The sequence below is a fragment of the Ostrea edulis genome, chromosome 3, assembly GCF_947568905.1.
Source record: "Ostrea edulis chromosome 3, xbOstEdul1.1, whole genome shotgun sequence".
Lineage (NCBI taxonomy): Eukaryota > Metazoa > Mollusca > Bivalvia > Ostreida > Ostreidae > Ostrea > Ostrea edulis.
In genome coordinates this window covers 45,998,603-46,011,546 of record NC_079166.1, presented here as the reverse complement: position 1 = coordinate 46,011,546, position 12,944 = coordinate 45,998,603, and positions in this window count along the sequence as shown.

Here is a 12,944-nt window from a genome sequence, read left to right as displayed (position 1 = left end):
GTAGATCAAGGATGGACCAATCCTGCTGAAATGCAAACTACACTTGTATTCCCCTGAGAGGAGGCCTTTGACAAAATAGCATGGTAATATCTGTATCGGTAATGAAATTAAGAGGCCCATGGGCCTAGAATCGCTCTTCTGATACATTGTAGAACAGGTAAAAATTCTCACTAACCAAGATTCATCAATTAACAAAGTTTGATGATGTTAAGTCAAATAGTACCTGAAAATTTAAATGTAACTGTCCAAAAGTAGGTCACCGTGACGTACTTTTGGTCGACACACTGAAGACTCAAGATGCATCAACTGACAAGTCAAATAGTATTCAAATATAGCCGTCAAATTCCAAAAGAAGGCCACAGTGACCTACTTTTTGGTCGACACACTCCAAAGACTAAAGATGCATCAACTGACAATGTTTGATAATTGAGGTTAAATAGTATCTGAAATATTCAGATATAAACGTCAAAATTCCAAAAGTAGGTCACAGTGACGTACTTTTTGGTCGACACACTCTGAAGACTCAAGACCCATCAACTGACAAAGTTTGATTATTGTAAGTCAAATAGTATCTGAAATATTCAAATATAGACGTCAAAATCCAAAAATAGGTCACGGTGACCTACCTTTTAGTCAACACACTCTGAAGACTCAACATGCATGAACTGATAAAGTTTGATAATTGTAAGTCAAACAGTATCTGAAATATTAAAATATAGCCGTCAAATTCCAAAAGTAGGTCACGATGACCTACTTTTTGTCAACAAACTATGAAGACTCAAGATGCATCAACTGACAAAGTTTAATGATCCTAGCTTTCATAGTGTCCAAAATATGCATCTAAAATTGAAACTGTGAAATTTGAATGTCTGCAAAATTCAAAAATTAGGTCTCTATCACCTACGTTTTTTATTAAATTTGTTTCGAGGCATCTAGACAACTTACAAGGTTTGATGATTCTAAACCTCTCGGTATCTGAAATAACAATTTAAAATGTATTCATAAATGATTAGCCATAAAATTCAAAAAATAGGTCATGGTGACATACTTTTTACATGACGCACTTCAAGGTCCCATGATCAATCGATTGACAACTTTTGATGATCATAGGCTCAAAAGTGTCCAAGATATGCATCAAAATCCATTAAATAATAATTACCTGCGAAATTCAAAAAGTAGGCCACCATGACCTACTTTTGAGACAACATGATATTAGGTCCTAAGATGCATCAACTGACAAAATTTGATGACCCTAATCCTTATACTAAGCAAAATATCAAAGTTTTAACAAAACAGAATTTAAGGTCAACTTTGAAGTGACCTTGATACCACACCCTTTGCCCCAGGATGATGCCTTGAACAATTTTTTTTATCTACAACCTATCCTCATCCTTATGCATAAGTTTGGTGATAATTTGCCTAGTGGTTCTTGAGAAGATTTTTTTTAGCAACCACTACTTTTGTTTGCATTTTCCTAATTATCTCCCCTTCTTAAATGGCCATAACCCTAGTTTTAGTACAAATGAAAGCCCTTGGGCCAAGGATACCCTGTGACAAATTTGACAAAAATTGGCCAAGGGGTTCTTGTGATATAGCCTTTTTCCCAAAAAGTTGACGCACACCGCACGCCAGAATATGGCCATATGATTAGCTCTTTGAGTCTTCGGCTCAGAAGAGCTAAAAAGTCCAAAAAATTGTTTGACCTATCTTTTCCAAAAGGTAGGTCAAGGATGGACCAATCCAGCTGAAATGCAAACTGAACTAGTATTCCTCCGAGAGGAAGCCTTTGGCTGAATATCAGGGTAATATCTGTATCCATAATGAACAAAAGCAAGGAAAACTGTCTGACACATTTTTTTTCAAAAAGTAGGTCAAGGATGGACCAATCCACCTGAAATGCAAACTGAACTTGTATTCCTCCGAGAGGAAGCCTTTGACCAAATATTAGGTCAATATCTGTATCCGTAATGAAAAAAAAAAACTAAACTGTCCGACCCATTTTTTCGAAAAAGTAGGTCAAGGATGGACCAATCCAGCTGAAATACAAACTGAACTTGTATTCCTCCGAGAGGAAGCATATGACTAAATATCAGTGTAATATCTGTATCCGTAATGAAAAAATGCTCGGATAACTTTGACCTATTTTAGCTCTAAAGTAGGTCAAGGATGGACCAATCCAGCTGAAATGCAAACTGAACTTGTATTCCTCCGACAGGAAGCCTTTGACTTAATATAAGGACAATATCTGTATCCGTAATGAAAAAAGGCCCGGAAAACTGTTTGACCTATATTTAGCTCTAAAGTAGGCCAAGGATGGACCAATCCAGCTGAAATGCACACTAAACTTGTGTTCCTCCGAGAAGAAGCCTATGACTAAATATCAGGGCAATATCTGTATCCATAATAAAAAACGGCCCGGAAAAATATTTGACCTACTTTTAGTCCTAATGTAGGTCACGGACGGACTGACCAATCCAACTGAAATGCAAACTGAACTGGTATTCCTCTGAAAGGAAGCTTATGTGAAAATTTCTGGGCAATATCTGTATTTGTTACGAAAAAAGTTCGGAAAACTGTTTGACCTACTTATTCCCCTAAAGTAGGTCAAGGGTGAACCAATCCAACTGAAATGCAAACACAATCTTACAATTCTTGAGGGAGATATTGTGACCAAATTTCAAAATTGTACATGCATCCGTTACGGAAAAAAGTCCGGAAAACATGACCTGGAACGGACGGACGGACGGACAGCCAGCCGGACGGACACACGGAAAGCGCCATAACATAATACGGGACGTATAAAAACTTGGAATCGCCTCCACGTACCGTTTAGGTAAATACATACGTTGCAGTGTAACGGAGAGGAAACCCTCGGGTTCCAACAATGAATAAGATGCTTGTGATTTTTTCCCCAAAGATTGTGTTGAGGTACGAGTAAACAAACTATCTGGAGTGTGGAAGGTTGATTCCAAGGTATGATGGTTTGATGAAATCATTTGTTTCTGTTTCTCTAGTAAAATCAAAAGAACACACGCTAAACTCAGATACGATGTGCAGCTTAATTCCACAAGGAAGCATTTCTCTCGATCACACTGACGTTTCACATTTGACATCTACAAGGTCTATGATCATTAAGCTAACAAATCCTGAGAGATTGGTAAAGTCAGTTTACAATTATACCAAACATCTTCGACACAAGGAATTTTAGCCTTTCTCTGCCTTTGACCTTAACCGTTCCCGCAAGATTGATAGTTCTAAGCACAATATTTTGTACACAAGGATTTTCTAATTTTTCTGGAACATTTGCATTTGTGCGTTGAAAAAATGAGAAGCATTTTTTTTTTCACGAGATGGAATTCCTATAGGTCAGAAATATGGATTAGGAACATGCAAATTCCTACAGGTCAGAAATGTGGATAATAAACAGGCAAATTCCTACAGGTCAGAAATAAGGATTAGGAACAGACAAATTCCCATATATCAGAAATGTGGATTATCGAAACGCGCAAATTCCTACAGGTAGGTCAGAAATATGGATTAAAATCGCGCAAATTCTTACAGGTCAGAAATGTCGATTTGGAACAGGCAAATTCTTACAGGTCAGAAATAAGGATTAAGAACAGGCAAATTCCTACAGGTCAGAAATAAGGATTAAGAACAGGCAAAATCCTACACGTTAGAGATTAGGATTAGGAGAAGGCAAATTCCTACAGGTCAGAAATGAGGATTAGGAACAGGCAAATTCCTACAAGTCAGAAATATTTATTAGGAGCGCTTAAATTCCTACAACTCAGAAATGAGGATTAGTAACTGGCAAATTCCTACAGCTCAGAAATGTAGATTAGGAATAGACAAATTCTTACAGGTCAGAAATTTATTAGGAGCGCTTAAATTCCTACAACTCAGAAATATGAATTAGGAACAGACAAATTCCCATAGGTCAGAAATGTGGATTATAGAAACGCGCAAATTACTACAGGTAGGTCAGAAATATGTATTAGAAACGTGGAAATTCCTACAGGTCAGAAATGTGGATTAGGAACAGGCAAATTCTTAGAGGTCAGAAATGAGAATTAGGAACAAACAAATTCCTACAGGTCAGAAATATTGATTAGGAGCGCTTAAATTCCTACAGCTCAGAAATGAGGATTAGTAACAGGTAAATTCTTACAGTTGAGAAATGTGGATTAGGAACAGGCAAATTCCTACAGCTCAGAAATATGGATTAAGAACACGCAAATTCCTACGCGTCAGAAATAAGGATTAGGAACGGGCAAATTCATACAGGTCAGAAATAAGGATTATAAACAGGCAAATTCCCACGGGTCAGAAATGTGGATTGGGTACAGGCAAATTCCTACAGGTCAAATATGTGGTTTAGGAACAGGCAAATTCATACAGCTCAGAAATATGAATTAGGAACGGACAAATTCCTACAGGTAAGAAATTAGGATTAAGAACAGTCAAATTCCTACAGGTCAGAAATAAGGATTAGGAACAGGCAAATTCCTACAGGTCAGAAATATGGATTAGGAACGGGCAAATTCCTACAGATTAGGAACAGGCAAATTCCTACAGGTCAGAAATAAGGATTACGAACAGGCAAAATCCTACAGGTTAGAGATAAGGATTAGGAGAAGGCAAATTCCTACAGGTCAGAAATAGGATAAAGAAAAATGCAAATTCCTTCATATAATCCATGCGCAACTCTGTTGTACATAGTGTGCACACCACGTTGAATTACATATCGACCGCTTGATGACCTTACACGGAATGCATGTCACTCCATACTCAATCAAACGTCCTCCTTAATTATTTCTACTCACGAAATATTTCACATGCAGCATATAACGATACTGTACATTCTAAAGGTTACTCAACCTATTAATTCAGAAACGTTTTCTTATTTCCCCCATTAGAACGCCTCTGTAACCTCTGAGGCTCATCAAGCAGTGATGGATTTAGAGATCATTTTTTTGCGTTGAAATTTTTTTAAAATATGTAGAACAAGAGCAAAGGTACACGATTTAACATTATACATACCAACAAGTACATAGAGATAAACAAATCAATTATACATACCAACAAGTACATAGAGATAAACAAATCAATTACTTGTTGTTATTTAAGTATCGCTATAATACAATGTAACCCATAAAAGTAACCTTAAAAACTTCTTGAAAAACCCTGTAGCCCCCCCCCCCCCCCCCTACTCTACCATTAAAAAAACCTCGACCCGCCACTGCAAAGGACGATCTGAAATCTATAAGGGTGTAAATGTGAATGCATGCATGTTTCGAATAAATGAATGTAATATACCAAGAATTTAGTTCAATTTGTTTGGGAGCAATGATTGACGATTACTCATCTTCATTTTATAAAAATGATGCATTGAGCTCAGACTTGCGTATCCTTCTACAGAAAGAAAAAGGAAAAATAGCACAAAACCTTGAAAACTTTATTTGGCGATTATTGGCCACGGCTATCTACAAAAATCGCTAAAACGCATCAAAGATGTGTATGGCTGAGTTGCAGTGTGGAAAATTATGCTCGCTTGCATTCATGAAGTAAAAACATCCACGTATTTAACATAGTTTATAAGTATGACGCTTTGAATGACCGCAATAGGTATTTAGTGTGATGATGACCCTGACCTTTGGATTTCAAAAGCAACACGAATCTCATCTTCACAAGTCAAGGGTTATTGATTCGTTACCTCGCACTAACCCTTGACACCAGTCGCTATTTAAAAGTTGGGCTCGAGAAGAAGGATGACGCAATACACTAAAATTAATCAGCCAATGGGACTTCTTGTTTCAGATGAAAGTTTGGTAAGGGAATAAACAGAAAGTAAAAAATGGCGTCCGTTGACGAAAAGATATGTGAAAAACATCAAATCGATCATTTGACTGAAAACCAAAAGCTTTCGATATCATGTATCAGAGAAGGAAAAGATGTTTTATTGGGACTAAAACCGGCAGTGGTAAATCGCTATCTTACGAAGTTGTTCCCAATATTTTGGACAATTTGTTTAATTTGTTAAAACATAGTCGACAAACGTACTTCGACAATCCATCATTTTCATTTGGCTCATACCCCAAAACCTCGTCTAATTGTTTCTTCAAGCAAAACGAACCCCCGAAAATCAATCGACGGTATCTGTCTTGTACTAATTGGCCACAAATTCTACACCATAATGCCGTCGCCATGCGTTTTTACTGTTTAGTTTTGTTTTCGACCGATTATAAAAGACGTTGTCTGATTGGTTTGCAGCTTCAGGCTGCAAACCAATCATGTGCTTCTTCTCGAGCCCAACTTTTAAATAGCGACTGATGTCAAGGGTTAGTGCGAGGTAACGTATCAATAACCCTTGACTTGTGAAGATGCATGAATCTTGAATGTCATCAGGATTTGAAGTCTGATAAACATGCATCAGCAAGTACATGTATAAAAGTTAGAAGCAAGCTCAATTCTACAATATATAGTGAAAAAGAGACCTTTGACCTTTTGATCTCAAAATAAGTAGGAACCTTCCTCTTTTGGATGTGATCATGTTATGTAAGTTTCACATAGATGCCCCCTAGTAATATGAAAGTTAAGAGACCGGACAAGTTCAAATCTATGGCATTTAGTGACAAAAGTGACCTTGACCTTTGGACCACAAAATAGATAGGAACCTTCCTCTTTTGGATGTGATCATGTTATGTAAGTTTCACAAAGATGCCCCTAGTAGTATTAAAGTTAGAGACCGGACAAGCTGAAATATATGGCATTTAATGTCAAAGTGACCTTGACCTTTGGACCTCAAAATAAATAGGAACCTTCCTCATTTGGATGTGATCATGTTCTGCAAGTCTCATAAAGATGCACCAATAAGTATGAAAGTTAGAGACCGGACAAGCTAATTGTGGACATCTCCCGCCCGTCCTACTGGACGCCCATCCTTCGCCAATTTAAAAGCCGAGATTTGCTACGCAACTCGGCTAATAAGGGAGTCAGGCATCAATTATTGCCTTTTTGGCATCTCTAAACAATACTCGCATGAACAGGTGGGCTCTGGGCAATATATGATCAACTAGTACAGAAAAAATTATTTAAACACAAAATCAAATAGGAAACAAACTGTTGAGCACTAGTGGTGAGCCAAAATAGCCGCCATCAGACTATGCCTAAGCATAGACTGCGCCACGAGTTGGGCAACCTATACAATACCACACTGTCGTGAAAAACTATCGGAATATGCTTCACATTAATAATACGACGGATCCCGTGGGGATCCGGGTTAGAATAGGTCCTCAGTACCCCTTGATTGTCGTAGAAGGCGACTAAATGGGGCGGTCCTTCGGATGAGACCGCAAAAACCGAGGCCCCGTGTCACAACAGGTGTGGCACGGTAAAGATCCCTTCCTGCTCAAAGGCCATAAGCGCCGAGCATAGGCCGAAATTTTGCAGCTCTTCACCGGCAGTGGTGACGTCTCCATATGAGTGAAATATTCTCGAGAGGGACGTTAAACAATATTCAATTAATTGATTAATAATACGTGGCAAATTCCAGCCAATATGTGTCCTTAAACTTTAAGCTCCCTGCCACCCTTAAAACACCAATGTATATCCATGTCAATGAACTACTCGGTCAAAGCTGACCTGGACAATAAAACTAAAATGACTAGGTGAGAGAAATTGTAAATACAAAATCATAGACCTTCAATAGTGTATAACTGGTAAATATAAGTGGAGAAAATAAAAATATGGCTAAATGAACAATCAATCAGTCATAGCGCAGCCATGGCCCATTTCGGCAAAGTCGCGGGGACACCAGAACAGAAAATTCTTCAAAAATGCTTGCAATGCCTGTTTCAATACATATAACAAGAAGTTATTGCCCATGTCAGAAAGGTGGACCATATCTCTAAGAATTGTACCTGTAAATCTAGATACCTCTTTGATATGGTCAATATAGCTCGTAAAGTATTGCAAATACAAAACAAAAGGAATCAAATTGAAGAAAAAGATACGATATCTCACAGTATGGGAAAAGTGCAAACAACGAAAAGTATGGAGATTTTCGAGAGACACATGTAGACGCCATTGATGAATCAAAGTACTGATAAACGCTAAGCTGACATCATAAAGTCTGTCTGAAATGTTAATGAGGAGGAACAACAGGAGAAAAAATTCATTCATTATTCTTTATTTTACAACTAAATAACACATTGTCTGTACGGAAATAACATGTGAATGGGAAACAATGTCCTGAAACTGTTAATCATGTTGAAACATAAACTGTATATGACGTTGATAAACACAAATCTTTATAATGATTTTGGCCCTACATGGGTACGAAAACCCTACCCCTGGGACCATGAAATTTACAAATTTGGTAAAGCGTTACATGTACCCGTTACTATTATAAATACTGTCTGATGTGTATCATACCGATTATTAGACCGTTCTTTAGCACACTGATTTTGACTACGGATAACTCCGTTTACCTGATCAAGAGATACAGTACCCTCAACATTATTCTTGACATGATAAACGATAGAACACGATACACGCACGATAGGATAGGATACACGCACGATACGATAAGATACACGCACGATACGATAGGATACACGGTAAACCTGATAAACGCAAAACACGATAAACGGAAAACCTGATATAAATGTTGTAAATTTAGAAACAATTTAGACAGAACGAAATTTTGACATGTACAAAAATAATTACATTATGTTGATAATAATATTGAGGGATTTCAAATATTCATTATATACCTAAAACGTATAATTTCTTTATCCACGGTCGTACGTTTATTTTTGTTGTTTTTTTTTTTTTAAATTCTATTTATGTTGTTTCTTTACGCCATTACAGCTAAAATCAGAAAACTAAATTATATACGGTATTTGATTGATTGATTGTATCTTGCTTAACGTCTCGCTCGAGAATATTTCACTCATATATGGAGACGTCACCAAGACCGGTGAAGGGCTTCAAATATAGGCCTATGCTCGGCACTTACGGTCATTGAGCAGTGAGGGTTCTTTAGCGTGCTCCGCATGCGGCAGGCCCGGGGTTCGAAACCCGGCCGCGACACACCTAAGTCGTTAAAACAGGTAGTGACAGTTCCATCGCCAAACGCTCGGCATCAGGTGTGAATGTCACGGGTCCTCGGTGATGACCTTAAAAACGGATGACCTGTGTCACAGTAGGTGTGGCACGCTAAAGAACCCTCACTGCTCAATGGCCGTAAGTGCCGAGCAAAGGCCTAAATTTGAAGCCCTTCACCGGTCTTGGTGACGTCTCCATATGAGTGAAAAATTCTCGAGTGAGACGTTAAGCAAGATGCAATCAATCAATCAATCTAATGTCTATTATCTTGAATATCAAGTTCACCGCTCATTCAACAACTACAACAAGAGGTACTGTGAGCAATGTTCACTAAGAATACCCCCCGCTTACCCCAATCTCCCAAAGGGTGTTGGTAATAGGTATAAACTACCTCTTTTCCGAGTGTAAAAAACAAATGGCATGACAAACCGAACCATATTGCTACTTCGATATCCAGTGCGCGTGACCTTTGACCTTTTGACCCCAAAATCGATAGGGAACATCTTCATCCCATGGGTAGTCCATATATATGATATGGTGGCTGTAGGTGGAAAGGATAACGCTTTAGAGCCCGGAAACCATATTGCTACTTCAATGTCCAGTGCGCTTGACCTTTGACCTTTTGACCCCAAAATCGATAGGGAACATCTTCATCCCATGGGTAGTCCATATGTTTGATATGTTGACTAGATGGAAAGGATAACGCTTTAGAGCCCGGAAACCATATTACTACTTCAATGTCTAGTGCGCTTGATCTTTTGACCCCAAAATCGATAGGGAACATCTTCATCCCATGGGTAGTCCATATGTATGATAGGGTGACTGTACGTGGAAAGGATAACGCTTTAGAGCCCGGAAACCATATTGCTACTTCGATGTCCAGTGTGCTTGACCTTTTGACCCCAAAATCGATAGGGAACATCTTCATCTCATGGGTAGTCCATATGTATGATATGGTGACAGTAGGTGGAAAGGATAATGCTTTAGAGCCCGGAAACCATTGCGTCTACAGACGGACGGACAGACAGACGGACAACCCGATTCCAGTATACCCCCCCCCCCCCCCCCCCCCCAACTTGTTGCGGGGGGTATAATTATTTTCATAATGACCGCTTTAAAAACAATCCACTGCACTACGTCATATTGCTCATATGTTAGATATTTCTACATATGAGTGATAATTGATAGTCATAAGTAATTGGAACATATTTATATGAATTGATTTTTTGATAACAAAAAATAAATAAACTATTAAAAACATAAACAAAACCCGGCTTGATTTAAATTCGCAATTTAGAAACGCTTAAAAATGTCTGTGTTTAGCATGTAAAAAATTCAAATAATCATCAAAACCAGCATAAATTTCCAGTATCTACACGTACGACTATTGGTGCATGTGTACATGTACAAATAAAAACAACGACGACAGCTGAATTTTGGGAGATGCAATACCTTTGCACTTTTTAAAAACTTAATCTTCTAAATGTGTGAAATACAATATCGCTGAGAATGTTTATTGTCAAAACACGGGTGATACACAAAATCAGATAAAAGGACGCACACAAGTTCAGTGGTTGGTATACAAGTTGAACACAGGTGAAAAAAATCGGAAGAAAAAGAACCATTATTAAAATATATGTAATAAACAATGTAATTTACTGAGTTTTCCTTTCAGATTGGAACTTCCTATTTCTCTGTTGGTGTTAATTACAAATAATTTTTTCTAGACAAGGAAATGTTTATGAACTCCAGATGAAGGAGCTTTCAGTTTTACTGTCCTCGGTTTGCTCGACAAACCACTGCCTACTTTCCAGACTACTTAGAATGAAATTGTGATAAATTTTCACCCTCTCTGGACAGACAATTAGCTCTTCTTCTGCCTTAAAATCGACAACTTTATGTTCTCCTTCAAGTATACTGTCTTTCCTCGATTCCTAAAAATAGCTTCTTTAACAAAACGAATAAAGCTTTCGGAAAGTATCGTACTTTTTCATTAGATTTAATATACGATCCTGATAGTTTCCGAAGCTACACGATAAACGAAAAACCTGATAAACGCAAAACACGATAGAAAACGGAAAACCTGGTGCACGATAGGATAGGATACACTCACGATACGATAGGAATGTCAAGTATAACGTTGTGGGTGCTGTAAGGCTCACGGCGGATGTGACCGGTCGACAGGGGATGCTTACTCCTCCTAGACACCTGATCCCACTTCTGGTGCGTCCAAGGGTCCGTGTTTGCCCAACTATCTATTTTGTATTGTTATAGGAGTTATGAAATTGATCACTTTTCGTTATCTTCGCCTTTCTTCTAAATATCTATTTAGTCTAAATTTAGTATCAATTGCACTAAAGAATATGCTATTGAAATGTCTTACAAAAAAAAAAAAAACAACAACAACAAAAAAACCCACAACACTATATACCAAGTTTGGTCCCATCCTGGAGTATCTGGGTTCTCTCTTCCACTGGGTGCCACAATCAATCAACCAGAACGTCTGTCCTGACGATCATGAAGTCTACAATTTTGATAAAGGCCTTCCTGCTGTACACAACTATGCAATTATTTTTTCTTATAGATGTAAGGTTGTAAGGGAAGAAGATTGATTGATTCATGTTTTTCTGCCACACTCAACAATTTTTCAGTTATCTGGTGGCACCCAGTTTTTATTGGTGGGAGAACCCAGATACTGTGCACCTGGCTTCCGAAAGTAAACTGGGGAAAGCCGTGTGATTTTGAGCGCAATGCTCTAACCACTCGGCCACGGAGTTCGCTAAGCATTTTCAATAACTCTTTGAAAATATCATTAATAGTTATAACAGAACCCCAGATGTCTGATATGAAGATCTCAAACTTTTCTGTCTGATCGACTACTATGGAGATGCCTTACGGTATTACATTTGTATGTTATACTTAATAATGAACATTTCACCTCTCCCTTACATAACTATAACATGTACCCATTAAACACTAGTGATAATAACGACACTAGGGATATTTTATTTGCTTAAACATCACCGGGATTGTCACTAAGAATTTTTCGAGGCGATTGCGGGACTTAGGGTTTATTGATTGATTGATTAAATATTGTTTAACATCCCTCTCGAGAATATTTCACTCATATGGAGACGTGACGTCTGAAGGTCACCTTCCGGTGAAGGGCTGCAAAATTTAGGCCTATGCTCGGCGCTTATGGCCATTGAGCAGGGAGGGATCTTTATCGTGCCACATCTGCTGTGACACGGGACCACCCCATTTAGTCGCCTCTTACGACAAGCAAGGGGATACTGAAGACCTATTCTAACCCGGATCCCCACGGGCTACTTGGGGTTTATAAGCAGCTCGAGTACCATGGACATTTCATGCATCCTTTGTATAAGCTCTTCTAAAAAAAAAAAAGTAAAATGCGAAGTTATATCTCTGCACCCCTATTCAGAATGAACACGAAACCGATACTTTCCTCTGTTCGCTTAATTCTCAAATAATCACAATGACGTAAGTGTTAATATCCCTAATTATCTTCCCAAATGCATAATTGTGACATGTTTAATTAATCAAATAATTAATACAATTTTATGTAACCATATTCGCCATTTGGCCTCGGATTAACAAAAAATTGTAATCTCCTCAGTGTTCAACAGTAGGCTATATACACTCTCGGGTCATGACAACAACCCGGCCTCAAAATGACAACACATTAATACATGTACATGACATGTTGGAATATATTTTGTTGTTTGCTGGTGAGATCACTGTAAACAATAAATCTATTTCATCACAATGACACAATCTCTGATTTTTAAAAAAAAAAAGAAAAGTAAATATAA